Source organism: Lissotriton helveticus, chromosome 6, assembly GCF_964261635.1.
Source record: "Lissotriton helveticus chromosome 6, aLisHel1.1, whole genome shotgun sequence".
Taxonomy (NCBI): domain Eukaryota; kingdom Metazoa; phylum Chordata; class Amphibia; order Caudata; family Salamandridae; genus Lissotriton; species Lissotriton helveticus.
In genome coordinates this window covers 2040210914-2040227136 of record NC_136067.1, presented here as the reverse complement: position 1 = coordinate 2040227136, position 16223 = coordinate 2040210914, and the positions used below count along the sequence as shown (strand labels likewise).

The 16223-nt window shown below is 41.9% G+C and overlaps 1 protein-coding gene across 7 annotated transcripts in view; it reads right to left on the bottom strand.

Moving 5' to 3' along the window:
* The window catches only part of AGBL5 (AGBL carboxypeptidase 5), a 482741-nt gene that overhangs the window by 409987 nt on the left and 56531 nt on the right, over positions 1-16223 (bottom strand). For all 7 annotated transcript variants that reach the window (XM_078650056.1, XM_078650058.1, XM_078650055.1 and 4 more), the window contains exon 2: positions 2206-2322. The gene's annotated coding sequence lies outside the window, so the exon portion shown is untranslated. The remainder of the gene's footprint in view (positions 1-2205; positions 2323-16223) is intronic.

Sequence of the window (16223 nt, the reverse complement as noted above, 5' to 3'; positions counted from 1 at the left end):
GAAAATCTTTGTTACATACATAGTGCGAGCAATTTTTTAAAAGTGCCACTCCCTCAAACTTAGTAACTGCATAGTCAGACTAAAGTACACCTGAAAACAAATCACAAAGGTCTCTGCTATTATAGCAAGCTGCAACCTTCAATGAATAAAAACATCATCTTCACAAGCAAATTGTTTTCTAAGATCCCGATAAGTGAAATTCTGACGATCCCTAGGAATGAAGATTAAGGGTACTGCGTGTGCCTACATAGAGCTGCTATGCCCACTCTTTTACTCCGGCGTATCCAAGACTTCGATGCACACTCGACATTGTTGAACTATTGCCTTTTAGAGCAGGTAAGTATGGTAATGGAAAATCCGTGAGAGGAGGGCTACACAGACTTGGTTTATGGACGTTAACGTGTAAAGAAAAGGAAGCGAACCAAGGCTCTCTTCCTTTTCTTTACAGTACTTTTTCTTTAAGTAAGTGGTTGCGGTGGGTCCATTCTAAGAGAGGGCAAAAATGCTTAAATTGTGAATAGTGGTGGAGCCTTCGATTGTTCAACATTTTTGCTTAGTTGATGTACCATAATCAATGCATTTCTAGTCTGTTCCTGGAATTGTTCTACTGTTCATGTAACAAGAAGACAGCATGGTAATATGATGAGAAAAAGTAATTTTTAATCAAGGGAGTCACGCCTGTATTTCTCGGTCTCATTCTCTTCAGTATATTGAATAGGTTGGTAATATACATTAAGTAGCATAGCACTTTTGGAGCTTAGAAAACCAAGCAGTTGAATGCCTGAGAATGTGTTTATGCCCATTCCCAAGCTCCCACATTCTCATTCAGCTGATTTATTTCTATTGCGCTCTCCCTTGTCCACTCATCAACGGTTCAGACCTGTACATTTGGGGGCAGAGGTAGAGTAAAGGGGGAATATGAAAATATGTTTTTGAACTGTCTGGGCTGAGAAACAAAACACAACAATAACAGACCATATCGTCTGCTTAATATTGTACCTTTTATGTGTACCATTGCTTACTGTTTATCATTGGGGTTTTTTCTTCATTCTTTCCACAATTGCTGTGTATATTTCATTTTGTCCTCTGCACCAACTTATTGTAAAGCGCTCCGATATCCTTCTGGATCTTGTTCGCGCTATATAAAACTTTATAAATAAATAAATAAAATAAGGCTGGAGGTAAGATTTTAAGTATCATGGTCAATACTGAACACTACACCCTGCTGCAGAACACTGCCCAGTACCATTACCCCTTTAACCAGCATTGGTCCTCAGCTTAACTGTGAATCCCTTGGCTTGACAAGCAAACACTAGTTATTGATTGAACCTATTCACTGTCCTAGAATGTGCTGCAGTTCTGCTAGAGGGCTCCATCTGGGTGGCTCTCTTGACAGCCATATTCCCAGCATATATCAAAAGTTGCTCCTGTGCCATACTTCTCCACTCATTTAATCTAAAACACATCACAATATTTTGCAGTTTACAAGCCTGAAAATATGCTAATATGTTTACCAAAACTTTGGCAATGCAGAAAAAGCATACAAGTACTCAACGTACCCAGGGGGCCAATTTCTCAGCTAATTGTGAAAGAAAGTAAACAATATAGTAGAAAATTCGCTGCTACCCAACATTCAAGGCACAGGTTAATTTGCATCAAGGATCTGCCTGGTTAACTTAACAAAAACGTTACAGTAAACCGGTATTACCAACCGTAACACAGGATTTTCTGCCCACTTAATGAGAAAAGATTGCAGACTGGTGAACATCCCTAGATCCCTAAGGCAAAGGAAATGTTCCTCACTTTGTTCATCTGTTGCCAAGTTGGATCAACAGCACACCACAGCGTGGGGATACCAATAAACAAATGTAGCTCGGAATAGGCTTGGAAATGCACTTAAAATGACAGACCTCAGCTAAGGGAGGGAGCATTATTAAATAAAGGGAACGAAAGCAAAGGACTTTTGGAAACAAAGACTGAGTGACATGTTTTGTGAAGCTGTGTGTCTTACTTTGAAAGACAACAGGCATATGCGATGACAGAAGGATCAAATTTAACTCAGTTCTAAATGTCACAAGATGGAAGATTATTACTAATATGTCACAAGATCATCAGCAATACTAAAGAGAAAAACATTATTGACAAAGATCGAAGCGAGCAGTAATGTTCAAGTTTATTCAAGGTCAGATTACTTTGTCTACTTACCACAAAGAAATTCGCCTTTTAATCTGGTTCATCCATACTGGATACAGTCAAATGCAGTTCAGAAGTAATCTTGATTGAGCCACAAACTGAGATGCATAATACTTCAAGACGACTTCTCTACAACAAAACAAAAATAGCAAAAAAAATACTTATTTGAAGATCAACGGAAAGCAGAGAATCTGCACAGTTTTGCAGCCGTTTAACATGTGTGCACTCGGTCCATACATCATGCACAACAAGGAGGCAAGATTAAAGCTTGGAGTAAAAATGGAATCAGGTTTGCTGCTGGACATGGGAATATTAGTCTTCTCCCACTGTGTAGAAGGATATTCTATTAGGCTCTCTATTTTGAGCAGTAACTTGAGCACCAATGGTGGATAGCTAATTTGTTCAATATTTCTGTCACCAATTCTGGGCCAGGCTAGGAGCTCCTGTAGTTTTTCATCTTTCTAATTATTGTCTTGTTGATCTACACATGGGAGCCTTTTCTGGTGTTACGTTGAGGTGCAAACCCTATTATATGAAATCAAGCCACAGCTCTCTAGAACCATCGCCCTATTAATAGTGTCGCTGGTTCATATGCAAGTTTTCTTGTGTGTGTTTACCTCCCATCTTCTCCACCATTCGCCTGTCCCTGCTCAGATGCAGACTATTCACTACTCGACTTATTCATGCTTCACCGAGTGCCATAAGAAGAAAATAAAACCCACTCGAACAGTGGAAAAGGGATGCTTTCATAGCTTACAGAACTAAAACATTGGAAAATGAAGACTGAAGAAAACAAAATAATAGTTTTGTTTCTATTGCTTTTCATGCGAATACTAATCTACTGTAGTGGGGAAAGAGACACAAATGTAAATTCCTCTTGCCTAGCTACTCAGAGAAAAACTAGGGTATGAGGAGTCTGGAATAGGAAACACAGACTAGTAAAACAAACATTAGAAAAGCCAATAGGTCTTGGTTTAAAAGGCCAAGCTACTGTCTTTGCTAATGTTTTTTTCCTTTCACATGCATGCGTCAAGATACAGGTGCACACACGGCTGGTAATGTTGGAAAGGCTTTCAATTAAAGAAAAAACATTCAAAGATGGCCACCGATAGACATGCATTGTGACAGCAGATGGCCAGGTTAGATCGATGAATTTAATTATTTATTTTTTATTTTTATTTTTTAAGTTAGGATATGAAAAAAATGTTGTGTAGCATGGCAGCGAACCGCAGCTGAGCTGGTGGGGAACAGAGCAGGGAGTTGGGTGGGCAGCATCGGGAAGATTGGAAACAAGAAGCAGGAATATAGGATGGGAAACACAATCACTTCCATGAAGTGCAACACTGGCGCACAGAGGAAGGATACAACATCCAATCATAACACGTTGAGAACGAAATGCTTTTTGGCAGGACAAAAGAGGGAAAAGGATGGAAAGCTAAGGATTAAGAAACTGATAAAGGAGATACACAAAGCCGGATCCAGTCATGAGAAAGGAGCTGATCCAAAGCCCACTTCTAAATAGAGGTAGTACCTTGGAAACACTGGTTTCACTCCAGACAGATAAAGCAAGCAGAAAGTGGAGCCTGAAAAGTTTGTGGAAGGAAAATGCTAGAGAAAAGTAGGAGGACCACCTCTATCAATTTAGAACAATCTGCATAAAGGGTTCGAGTACCTTTGAAACACTGGTGTTTTCACTTAGAGATGAATTCACCTATATAACAAACCTTTCCAAAGTCTCATACCTCCTGGACACTTGCCTGCAGCCCTTTATGATGGACTTACTTTACAGAATCAAAGATCAAGTAGGGGCTGTGAGGACACAAATGTTAACTGAAAAAAATCGAATGCTGAATGTACCCGATTTGAAGAAGAAAAAAAATCGTAACAACCTAAATTTAATCTCTAAAAGATGGTCAGAAACGAGCCGCGGCCTGACTGCAACTCATCCATCATGTGATAATCTTGAATTTTGGGCTGGGCAAAGCTAAATAATTTTAATGTCAAGGGGAGTGAACATCAAGTGCAAAACAAAAATACAATGTATTGTGCAACAGAAAACGTTACATTCCAAACTGCACCACAGAGCACCTATAAGCAAAGGCTCATGACTGCATAAAAATAAATAAGTGTTCCTCTCCTTAGGCAGGGAATGAAGATGAATAGAGAAAGAAGGGGGGGTGCGAGAATGCTGTTTAGGTCAACAAGCAACAAAGTTATGGAAGAAAAGCTTCAATTATTCTCAGCCACTACTAAACGCTCTGGCGACAATCCAGTCAATTCTTTGTTCACTGTGCTACTCTAGACAGAAACCAGCCATATGCGATCAGTCTTCATCCTGCTCCAAATGGAACAGCCAAGCCTGAACTGCCATGTCCCCTCCAGATGAGGACGCAAGCAACCCCAGACTGGTTTCATCATACTTAATTAAGCCTTGCGATTGAGGTATAGCTTGAGGCCTGAAGCACAGTGAGCACGTCTATGCATACCTGTCGGACGTAGGGTGTCTACTACAATAAACAAAACTTTTCAATGCAATTGGTCTCGCATTTACGAGAGTTTGAGCTATTGGCATTGCAAATGACAAAGCCTTTTAAATTATGTGTTTTTTTTTAAACAGATAAATAAATGGCATTGTCATTGCAAATGCGTTAGGTGAGAGCGTTTCTTTTACGGCAAGAGCAAGCAGGACAAAGCTCTTTGAGAACATAGTGCTCGGAGGCTCGAATTAAAGCCTACCGAACAACAACACATGTAACAGGGGATGTCCACATGGGAGGTTACAAAATCGGAAAAGGTGGTACTAAGGAGGGACTAATAAGCCTATTGACTAATGAAAAGCCACAGTTTACAATGGATAATGACACAAGCCAATGAAAAAAGTGGGCGGAGCTTCACGGCTATACCTTAATACAGCATGCCTTGCAGGGCAGCGCATGCACTGCCCAGGCTCGACCTAAAAACTATGGTTGGGACGCTTGAATAATTTCAGCAACTGACGATTGCTCGGGTTGAATTTCAGTTCATTGTTTTTCCCTTACTATGAAGCTCTAGACAGAGTCCCGCTATACAGCTGCTACTTCAGCACCAGTGTGTATTTGTCTGCCACAAGTGTTTCTGGATCTGCCGTAAGGGCACAGTCCCTAATAGTTTGTCTTGTGCTTGAGATACCAATAAGGGTATAATACTTTAAATGTCCTGTTCTTTAAGGTTTATGGGGCATGAATATTTCTTTGCAATAAAACGTGCCATGATATCAAGCATATTACATATACAGCAGATTGGAACCTATCTTGATGCAGGATGGAAGATTGAGATAAAATGATTTTTTTTTTAAAATAATCTTATCTTTTGCACAGTTTATGAAATGGAGGTAGAATGATATGCACTAACAGAGTTTAGCAAGTGGTAAAAAAAAAGCACCAGGTCAGTAGGTAAAATGTAAGGTTTGAGGCGCAATTTCATGCCGCAAAAAATAAGTGTGAATAGATACATTACTATAATATCTTCAAGGTGCAACCTAATGTAGTACAAGTAGGAATTTGAAGGTTCACTTCTATGCTGTAAACTCCAGATCCAATATATGCAGTACTGAAGCACACTTGAGGTGCTTTTAATGCAGTACACATGAGTTTCACAATGCAATTTTATGCTATAAAGAAAATGTAGGTGCAATGTATGAAGTACTGTATAATCTTAAAGCTATAACGTAATGCAGAGTAACAAATCTAAGGGCAGTACAGTAATTGCAAAGTGCACTGTATGCAATGCAGTAAAATAGGTGAAACTTAGTGCAATACAACAATAACGAGGTCCACTGAGCAGTACTTATGATGCATAATGTGCACTGCTAGTAAATAACTAAAAGTAAGGGAGCATAACATTATGCTCAAATTTCAATTCTGTGTTTGTGGTGTTGTATGTTCAACCATAATCAGCAGCCAATGAGTTACATAGCATTCAGTGGTCGCCACTGTACTCTGGGGTATAACTTAAGTTGGCCTGCAAATGGGGTCATGCAATAATAACTGGGCTTGAGCGGTTACAAGTGGCGGTTTAAGAGTGGAATGGGAGATCTTATAAGAGTCAGGGACTGAATCTAGCACTCAGCTGAGTTATCCATTGAGATGACTGCTACCAGGCTTTGAGGCAGCCCTGTTCATCTCTTACAAGAGATCATGTCAAACCACTCCTGACCCTAGCTTAAGCTTCCTGGCGATGATGGCTCCTCCTGCTTTCTAGTTCACCCCCTTCCGGTTTTCATATTTCTATTGTACTTGTCCAAATCTTCCGAAAAGGGCTCTTCCCCCTTACCTCCAATTCATCATCAGAAGTTATATGGTTCACAATTACCCGTTAAAACCTGTACCCTTCAGCATTCGGTCTAGCTAGCTACCACAGGTGGATCTCCATGGTAACTTCCAGTGCTTAGTTTGTGCTGGTGTTTGCAGGTGCTTGGCATCAGCACTTATGTAATACTGACACATATTTATGACACTCTACAACATGGGGGCACTGTGCGTCTATTTTTAAAACAGCACAAGAAGAGCATTTGACTGTTTGCTGTACATTTACAATGAAAAAATAATTACAGTGTGAAGACATTCTTACAGCTTTAAGTCTCCTGTTATAGGTCAAATTCTTACATTACTACTGATGTAATGGTTGGCAGGCGATGTTGGTACTGGTATTTAGCTGTACTGGCAGGGCAATAGGTGGTGCAAGCTGCCATGGCATCCTGAGAAATATCTTGGGGCCTGGCTCTTACTTTTTAATTATTTTTTTTTTTACAAATTAAGCACTGGTAACTTCAGTTTTTTACCCCCATCACAATCTAGGACCTTCTAAATTCCTCCCTCTCCCAAACTAGAGAGATTCATGCAAGTGCTATTTCTGCAACTTTCGGCCCAATGACTCCAAAAAGTCTGTGCAAGTCCTTTTCCCACCCTCCCTTCATCAGTAGCACCCTTTCAGATCTGCATTACTGTCCTCTCCACCACTCTTGACTGAGATCCATTGTAGTGAATCCCACAGGCATGCTTTCCAAAATTCAGTGGGAATAATTTTCACAACACATTTGGCCTTACCAGGAGGTCTGCCTGCAACAGTGACTTCCTCACACTCAAACACACCAGTGAAATATCTACATCCCACAGCAAATTGGTTGCATCCATATGGAGGCAACTATATTGTTGGCATCGTACGAGACAAACCATTATAAAATCACATATTTTCCCTAACCAAACACAATCAGTACATACCACCTTCACATTTGTGATTGAGAATCCCTGAACCATAAATGGCACAGTTCTTAATCCCTGAATCATAAATGGCATAAACACACCAAAAAAGCTAAGAGTGCAATACAAATACTGGAAACATAATATTAGATGTTCATAAAAGCGTAGATATAAATGGAAAAACATTTAAAGCAGCTAAAAAATGAGAACAAGGTACAAGTACTAAACTCACCAACACTAAGATCATGAGTAGGCCTTTTCAATGTACTTACAGCTGCACATTGAATTGAGAAAGCTACCTTTTAAAAGGAATACTATACAGTGCAGCTTCAGCCTTCACAACAATCAACCGTAGGTCCAACAGTCGACCAGCCATCTTACAAGAAAATCTCAAGAACTTACATTAGCTCAACACTCTTTCAGGTCTTCAATACTAATTTTCTGGGATTTCATACACAGTCACACATTACAACACAAAGTAAGTTGACACCACCATAGACATCTATCTCTCTGCCTGTTTAACTTTGTCATCCACTCAAATCTGGGAGATTACCGGAAGCAGAGACCGCCACTTTACATTTGGAAGGCAGTATTGTTTCCAACCAAAAATACACTTTCTTCCTAAATAGATAACCAGATATTTACTGGCCACTGCCCTTCCTTTTATTGAAGAAAATGCAGTACAGAAGCCTGTATGTAAGCTTTATATTGAGTGTCGAAGTAGCAGGCTACACCCAAGTTTGAGATGCACAGAGAAATTGCTGCCAGTTATTAAATGTATGTTTTTAGAGCTCGCGCCCTGCGTTGCACGGCGCAGCAGTGCTCGGGCAGGTGCGAGCCCTTTTGTGGAGGGTTCCAAAACGGAGCCTGGAATCTCACACGCTCGTGCGTGTGTGATTCCTTTCGGTCCACGGTATTGGCGTTTGCGGTCCTCTTTTTTTAGAAAGACAGCATGCAATAGCCATGGGCGGTCGCGTTGCTCCGCCCATGGCCTATTGGTGTCTGTTACCCGCACGCCATCTGTTTTCAATTATCGTGCCCAGACACGGGCGCGATAATTGAAAACAGACTGTTCGCTGTGGCGCACGCGCACCACTCGCGGGCTTGTCATTATGCTTTGAAAATTAAAAAATGATTTATAATGCATAATAAGGACAACAGCTGGATATATTCAATTTATACAATTCTGTTTGCGTTATTCATTACTTTATTCATCTCTGTATAAGAGCTTGTTGATTGGAGGAGAGTTGTTTTTTTCCTTTTTCTTATTACGGCAAACCTTACTTGAAACAAGCACAAATTCATGCAGTTGCCAGTATCTTGCAAAACACCAGTTAAAAACTGCCCTTATTTGTGGGCCACTATTTTAGCGTCCTACCTTGTGGTAGTTGGTGGTGTTAATGTGACGTTTCATAGGGTAGTAAAATCACGTTCCCAGACCAGGACATGAACAGTAGCTCACTCAGTAACCTCAGGTTTAAGCTGCAGAGCAGAAAACTCTTTGAAAACGGGTCATTTTCACATACTCTTGAGTACTAGTTCATCATAGGGTGCACTGAAGGGCTATACAGGTTACAGACTGTAAACAACACTTCTGTTCTAATAATAGGGATGTTTTGAAATAAATGTGACGCAGTGGTGCTAAGGTAACTCCTGGTTAAAATATATCGGCCAAAATAGGTTTTCAAGACAGAAATGCATCATTGAGTCTTTAAAAGGGAACACGTGGAAAGGGCTTGCGGATAAATTGACTATAATAACTGTTTCAGTTGAAGCGAAGCTACATGTAAAATGTATTTACTCTTCAGTTTTTAACTTTTCGGCTCTGCTGGGGAATGGTATGCGATGCATGCTGCTTTAACAGTGCTGGTTATGGTTTCTCTGTTCACACTTAATGTGTTTCTACGTCCCATTATTTTGTAATTACCGCATTCCTTCCAAAAGGCATTGGATTTTTGGAAAGCATTAGCACCATGAAATAACCTGTGGTGTTTCCAGGTCGTTTGATTGTGTGATCTGCCTTCTGTACCCAGTCTGAGTCCTATTTTCATTTTTTTTGTCAAAGCATGTGGGGATTACGGACTTGGATGTGAGAACCCTGTAACTCTTCACGCTGTTGCTTCACTTACACAACTCTGCTACTTACGTAACAGTTCAGGTGTTCAGGATGTTATTCATACGCTGTGTTTAGTGAAAGTACTGCCAAGGGAATGTTCTCTGGTTTATTATTACTATGGCACTCGCTTAATGTGCACGGGCACCGTGGTTTGATTCAGCACGGCGCCCCCTTTCATCTTTACAACACAGACGCCGCACCTTCAGCACAGCGCTGGTATTCTGTTGACAAAGCCAATAACTGCAAGGCTGGGCTGCAGACGTGCAGCTATTGGCTTTGTCAACAGAATACCGGGCGCCCGCTTTATAAATATGAAAGCAGGCTCTGTGCTGATACAATGTGTTTTTTTTCTACAACTCTCTAGGTTTGTCCCTTTTGTTGCCCCCTCACTCACTCACACTCTTCCCTCCTTTTGTTCCTGCTCCTTCAACATGCCTTCAACTCCACACAGCCCGCCTGCCAGCAGCAAAGAGCGTTGTGAGGAACACATGATGGGGGTGCTGGGTATTAAAAGACAGGATCGCGTTGCTTCTTGTTTATTTTTATTAGTACCATGACACACGGGTGGTTCATGAAATTAAGTTTCACTTCAGCTGCTGAAAACATTTTAATGGTAAATCAAGCTGATGTAATTTCACAAACCTAATTTCACAAACCTCGCCCGATTAAGAGTTCTAGAGTGATATATATTTTTTTTGTTAAATTACTGCTTCTTACTTTATGTTAATGGATTAAGATGTAGTTTTAATCTTTAACGTAACATGTTATGTACGCCTAAACTAACAAATACGTAACCCATCTGCAGCTCGTATGTTTAACATTCATTTGCTAAAATGTACATGAATAGAGTGATACACAGTGTTTACCTTATTTTGTTTTAAACTAATCGTTTGAGGCGTTATAGATTGCACTCTTCCTTTATATAGCTTTACTTTGATAACTTTGTTTAGGCCATGTGTAAGCTTGCTGTGTTTTCTAAGTAATTCAAAAGTAGATTTTGATTTGGGCATCATTTACATGTTGTTAGAGCCAACCTGCTTGCTCCACTTGTTGCTAGTTCCATTGCGAATCTTACTGTTACTAATTCAAATTGTGTTACCTTTGACTTATTTGCAATGCAAACTTTCTCAATAAGTTGCTGTAACAAGCTGCAAGTCCGCTACGTAAGCCCATTCATTTGCTAATTATTTTCCACATAAGGTTGCAAGACCATAAAGTGGAGTTCAGGATTTTGAATAGTTTGTTTGAAGATGTTACTCTCTCCTGCGCACCCCACTCCTGTACTAAAGTTACGAGTGACTTGGCACCTGCCTTTCAGAGGTTCTTGCATCCACCCAAGTCTGCCCTGGCACTGGTGCGTCCCAGCCTGGCACACACCGGGTGATGATCTCCGCACCTCCTTCTAGACCCCAGCTCACTACTGTTTGCAGTCTGTCACTCACCCCTCACCTCCCTGGCACTCACCCTTCACCCCTCAGGCCTGGCAGTCACTCCTCGCACCTGGCACTCACCCTTTTCCCTCTCTGGCACTCAGCATTGACTCTCCGTGACACTCAACTGTCACCTCCCTGACAATCACCCTCGATCCTCCTGGTACTCAAACTTCCCCTCCCTGGCACATATCCTTCACCTCCCTGACACTCACCCATGTCCCTCCTGGCATTCACTACTCGCCCCTTGGCACTCACTCTTCACCTCCATGGCACTAGCCCTTCATCCCCCTGCCCTGGCAGCTACCCTTCACCCCTTGCACTCACCCTTCCCCTCCCTGGCACTCACCTTTGACCCTCCTGACTCTTACATCCCACCTCCATGTCACTCAACCTTCATCTCCCTGGCACTCACCCTTCATCCCCCTGACCTAGCACTCAACCTTCACCTCCCTGCCTGGCAGCTACCCCTCACCCCTGGCACTCATACTTCCCCCTTCTCGGCACTCACCCTTCCCCTCCCTGGCACTCACTCCTCACCCCCATGGCCAGACAGTCACCCTTGTCCCTCCTGGCATTCACTCCTCGCCTTGATGTCACTCACCCATGACCCTCCTAGTTTCTGTCTCTCTCTTTCTGTCTGCCTCTACGCTCGATTGCCTTTCTTCTCTCTGCTCCTTGCATCTCTCCCATTCTTTTTCTGACTCCGTACCTTTCCTTTGCCTCCTTTCTTCTGGGCGTCCCTCTCTAACATCGTTCTGTATCGCTTTCTACCCCGCTTTCAATTATATTGCTCCCTGTTGACCAGTTTATTCAGCCTCCCCGGTGCCTGTCTCCAGTGTCTACCCAGGTTCTCCCATTAATGCCCCCTCCCGAACCTGTGAATCTCACCCTCTGCTGCTTCTCTTACTCACACTGCCGTTTCTCCTCCCTACCCAGATGTTTGACTTATTCTTTCATTTTCCCTACTCGAAGGTGATCTTATCCCTGCTGTTTCTCTTACTCATCCCGATGTGTCATTTACTTTCTTATTTCCTATGCTCTTTAAAGGGGATCTTCCACCCGCCGGTTTCTCGTGCTCTCACGCCCCATGTTTCTCTTAGCTCTTCTGCAGCCAGATGGTTTTCTTTATTCTCTCATTTTCTTTACTCAAAAGTGATTGTACCCCTACCCCTGTTGTTTTCCTTATTATCCTTTAATACTTTGCCGCCTCTCGCTGACCCCTCTACCAGCATCTTTCTAGTGCCTATTTCGGCCTTTTCGTTATTTTCGTCTCTCTCTCAGTTGGCATTGCTAATAAGAATGCAACACTAGCACCCGACTGCCTCAAACTAACTACACAACATAAAACAGACCACAGTTCTTCAAATCAGCCACAATACCTAAAACTGGTCACAGTACATGAAACTAACTGCAGTACGGTATCTGAAACTGACCAGAACCCTTGAACCAAGCATATGTGGTACTGAGTGGTATTATGCTGTGTAGTTATGTTGTATTGAGTACAGTGTAAATATGTGTTGTAAATATTTGTTGTGTAATTATGTGGTATTGAGTGTTATGATGTGGAGAGTATTTATGTTGCATTGATTAGTGTGTAAATATGTGGTTTGTAATTGTATGGTACTGAGTGGTATGAGGGGTGTATTTATGTTGCATTGAGTAGAGTACATCAACATAATACCACTCAGTACCACATAATTACACATCACATAATTACACTGTATTCAATACAACATAAATACACTCTACATACCACTCAGTACTACATAATTGAACGTCACATAATTACTCTACTTAATGCAAGATAAATACACTCCAGACAATACCACTCTGTGCCACATAATAACACTTAATTACACTGTACTCAATGCAACATAAATACACACATTTCACTCAAGCTTGTGCTATATAAAAAAAACATAGGTCTCACATTACTGAATCTTTGAGCTGCTAGTGTTGCATTATTATTAGCAATGCCAACAGCTCAAACTTTTATAATGAGAGACCTATTGCATTGCAAATGCTTGTTTAAATTGTGAAGGCAATTTCAGTTATGGCTCCAACCACCTCTTTGTTTTACTTCCAATGTAAAGCCTAGAATATGGCAGTTTTTGTGCCTTGAGAGGGCCTGTCAATAATGTAGGCTTCATCCTGAAATGGGATTGGAATAATAAAGTGTAGGCTACGGTCAAAACAACTTCTCCCTAAATAGGTGACACAAAGGTGTAGAAGCCATTTAAGAAAGCAGCAGCGCAAGCTGTGAATATGCGGTTTCAAAATAGCAAAAGGATGTGTTAGACTTGGCATCTTTTCCCCTGTCTTTTTGCTTCCAACCTCCAGTTTTTTTTTGCCTTGTGCTGCATTTTGCTTTTGCTGGTTTTAGGACCCTTGCACTTTACCACTGGTGACCTGTGCTAAAGTGCAAGTGCTCCCTGGGTAAATTGCATTTGTAATTGGTTATCCATGATTGACATAATTGATTTCCTAGTAAGTCCCTAGTAAAGTGCAATGTGTGTGCACAGGGCCTGTAAATCAAATGCTACTAGTTGGCCTGCAGCACTGATTGGGCCACCCACATGAGTAGCATTGTAAACATGTCTAAGACCTGCCACTGCAGTGTCGGTAGTTTTCAACTGCTATGTTGAACTAGCAAGTGCATCTACTTGCCAGGCCCAAACCTTCCCTTTTATTACTTGTAAGGCACCCCTAAGGAAGTCCCAAGGTAGAACCATGGGCATGACAGGTGCTGGTGTGTTTAACATGTCCTGATCGTGAAATACTGCCAATTTTGTTTTTCACTATTATTGCAAGGACTATCTCTTCCATAGGTTATCATTGGAGCTGCCTTGTAACATCTTACAAGTGTAACTTTCAATTGGGAACAGATGGAGATTTGGAGTTTGGGGTCCCTTAACATACAATTTAAAAACACATCTTTTAGAGAAGTTGGTTTTTAAAATGTGTGTTTGGAAATGCCATATTTAGAAAGTGAACTATATGTAGAAAGGGACTCACGAGCCCCAAAACTTCTCGCACAGTGCGAGACGTTTTGGGGCTCGGAGTCCCATTCTACATATAGTTCATTATTAACTTATGGCAGTTGGGCATGCCTATCACTTTTCTGCACGCAACTAGACGAAGGAGAGACTTAAAAATGAAGAAAAAGAAATAGCTGATAAAGAGGTGTGCATCCCTATATCTTTAATAATATTTAGAAAGTGGTAATTTTCTTGCTTTACCATTCTGTGCCTCTGCCTGCCTGTAGAATTCACGTCTGGTTTAGACTGGTAGTTGGGCTGTTTGTGCATTTTCTCTACAGTCATGCAAAGGGAGCGGAGGTGTGCCTTGCATATTCTGATGGGCCATCACAAATCTGATGGGCTTCCTGAGGTAGAGTGGTGGTAGGAGTTGTCACCGACACCTGAACAGGTCTGTGCCTGTCGTCTCACAAAGCTGTCTCCACCCCCATGGAGTGTTTCTGGAACCAGGTCAGGGAAAGGCAGGGTCTTGTGCACTACAATGCAAAGTAGACAGAGTTTGTCTACGTCAAAGGCAGAAACTGGTATAAGTACTGAATCTGTGATCCCATAACTTCAGAGCACTGCCTCTTTGCTATTTTGTTTTGCTGTGTTGGCCTGCTGCTTCTGTCTTTGGCATTGAAAGGACTGGACTAAACCGTCTACATCCTGCAATCCTAAGTTTCTCCAAAGGCTTGTGTGTGCTTGTTCTCGGTTTGAAGTCTCAGGGTCAGAAAATACTTTATCTACAACTTGCTTCCATCACTAGGGATCATCTGCTGAAAGTCCTGCATTGCCAATAGGTGCCAAATCCGGTTCTGTGCCCTTGGAACTGACTGGTGTGCTGGAAACCAAGACAAACCACTCCAATGCCATCATCGACATCGCTGCCTGCACTGTAGATGTGGTCCCCGCTCGCCAAGAACGGGACGCATCGAACGCGCTAACATCGCAGCCCCGGCCTCACTAATGACATCGATTCACGCTGTCATCGACGCCGCTACCTGTACCGAACAAGAGAGCATCGCATGCAAAGAGCACAATGCATCGCCTCAACGACATTGCAGCCCCTGGTGCTCCGACGACAGAGCCATCGACTCAGACTTGGTTTCCACTGCCTTCACAGTGGAGGAGTGTACCGCTCATGAAGAATACGCTGCATTGCCCCATCTCACATCGCAGCCCTGGGTCTGCCGACGACAGTGCTTCAGCACCAAAGCTGTGGTCACCACTCGTGAAGAAAGCAAAGCATCGACCGCTTTCACGGAGTGTGTATGCACAAATACTTTATGCTTTGCCTCTAACATAAGCCTGACTGCTCGTGCCAAGCTACCAAGGGGGTGAGCACAGGTTATCTTAGCTGTGTAACCTACTTACCTTTACTAAAGCAAAGATCTCACACTTGGACAGGGTGCATACCAACTTCCAACTAGAGACCCTATTTCTAATAGGATGCAACATAGAAAAATAGCCCTGGGACAGAACCTAGATAAACAAAAAAAGATAATTACCTGAAACACCCTCAGCATAGGGATCTACATTAAAATCATGAACATTAAAATAAATCCTTTCATGTTTACACATCAACAGAAGGTGAGCAATCTCAAACCACATGGTGGCTCGTAGAATGACAAAGGCACCAAGACTGGCCACCTTACATGTCCACCCCAGGTGTCGTACATAAATTGAACAAAAGTATAAAGACATTCTCTATTTTAATCAGTAATTTAAAAAGTGAAATGACCACCTGGGACTGGATCTCTTTCTGCTGTAGAGAGATCCAGATGGGATGGTCTCTCTTTCTGCTGTCGAAATCCAGATGGCAAAGTGAGAGATAATGCTGTAGACATGTTTAGTAAGTTAGGGACTAGAAACCTAAAGGGTCTACTACCCAAAAGAGTTGTGGGTTTTTAGGAGTAGAACAAATTTAAAGAACTTGAACAAAGGATGCACAGAGGTTTGGGTCTATGGATCTTGTTATCAAGAAAGAGGGGTGCGTTGTGAAGAAAATTTAGTACATCAGTTTTAAAAACAATCAGCTTCTCCACAGGAACCCAAAACCGGTCCTTAATTTTCACCTATATTCGATCATATTTTCTGAGGCCATGAAAGGTCCATTAATAACTGTGATTTTGTGAGGAAAATTTGGAATTAAAGAAGTCTCTGCAGTGTTCTAAGGTAGTAAATCAAGTTTTTGCTATTCCTGCAACCTGGTCCATCAGGGCAA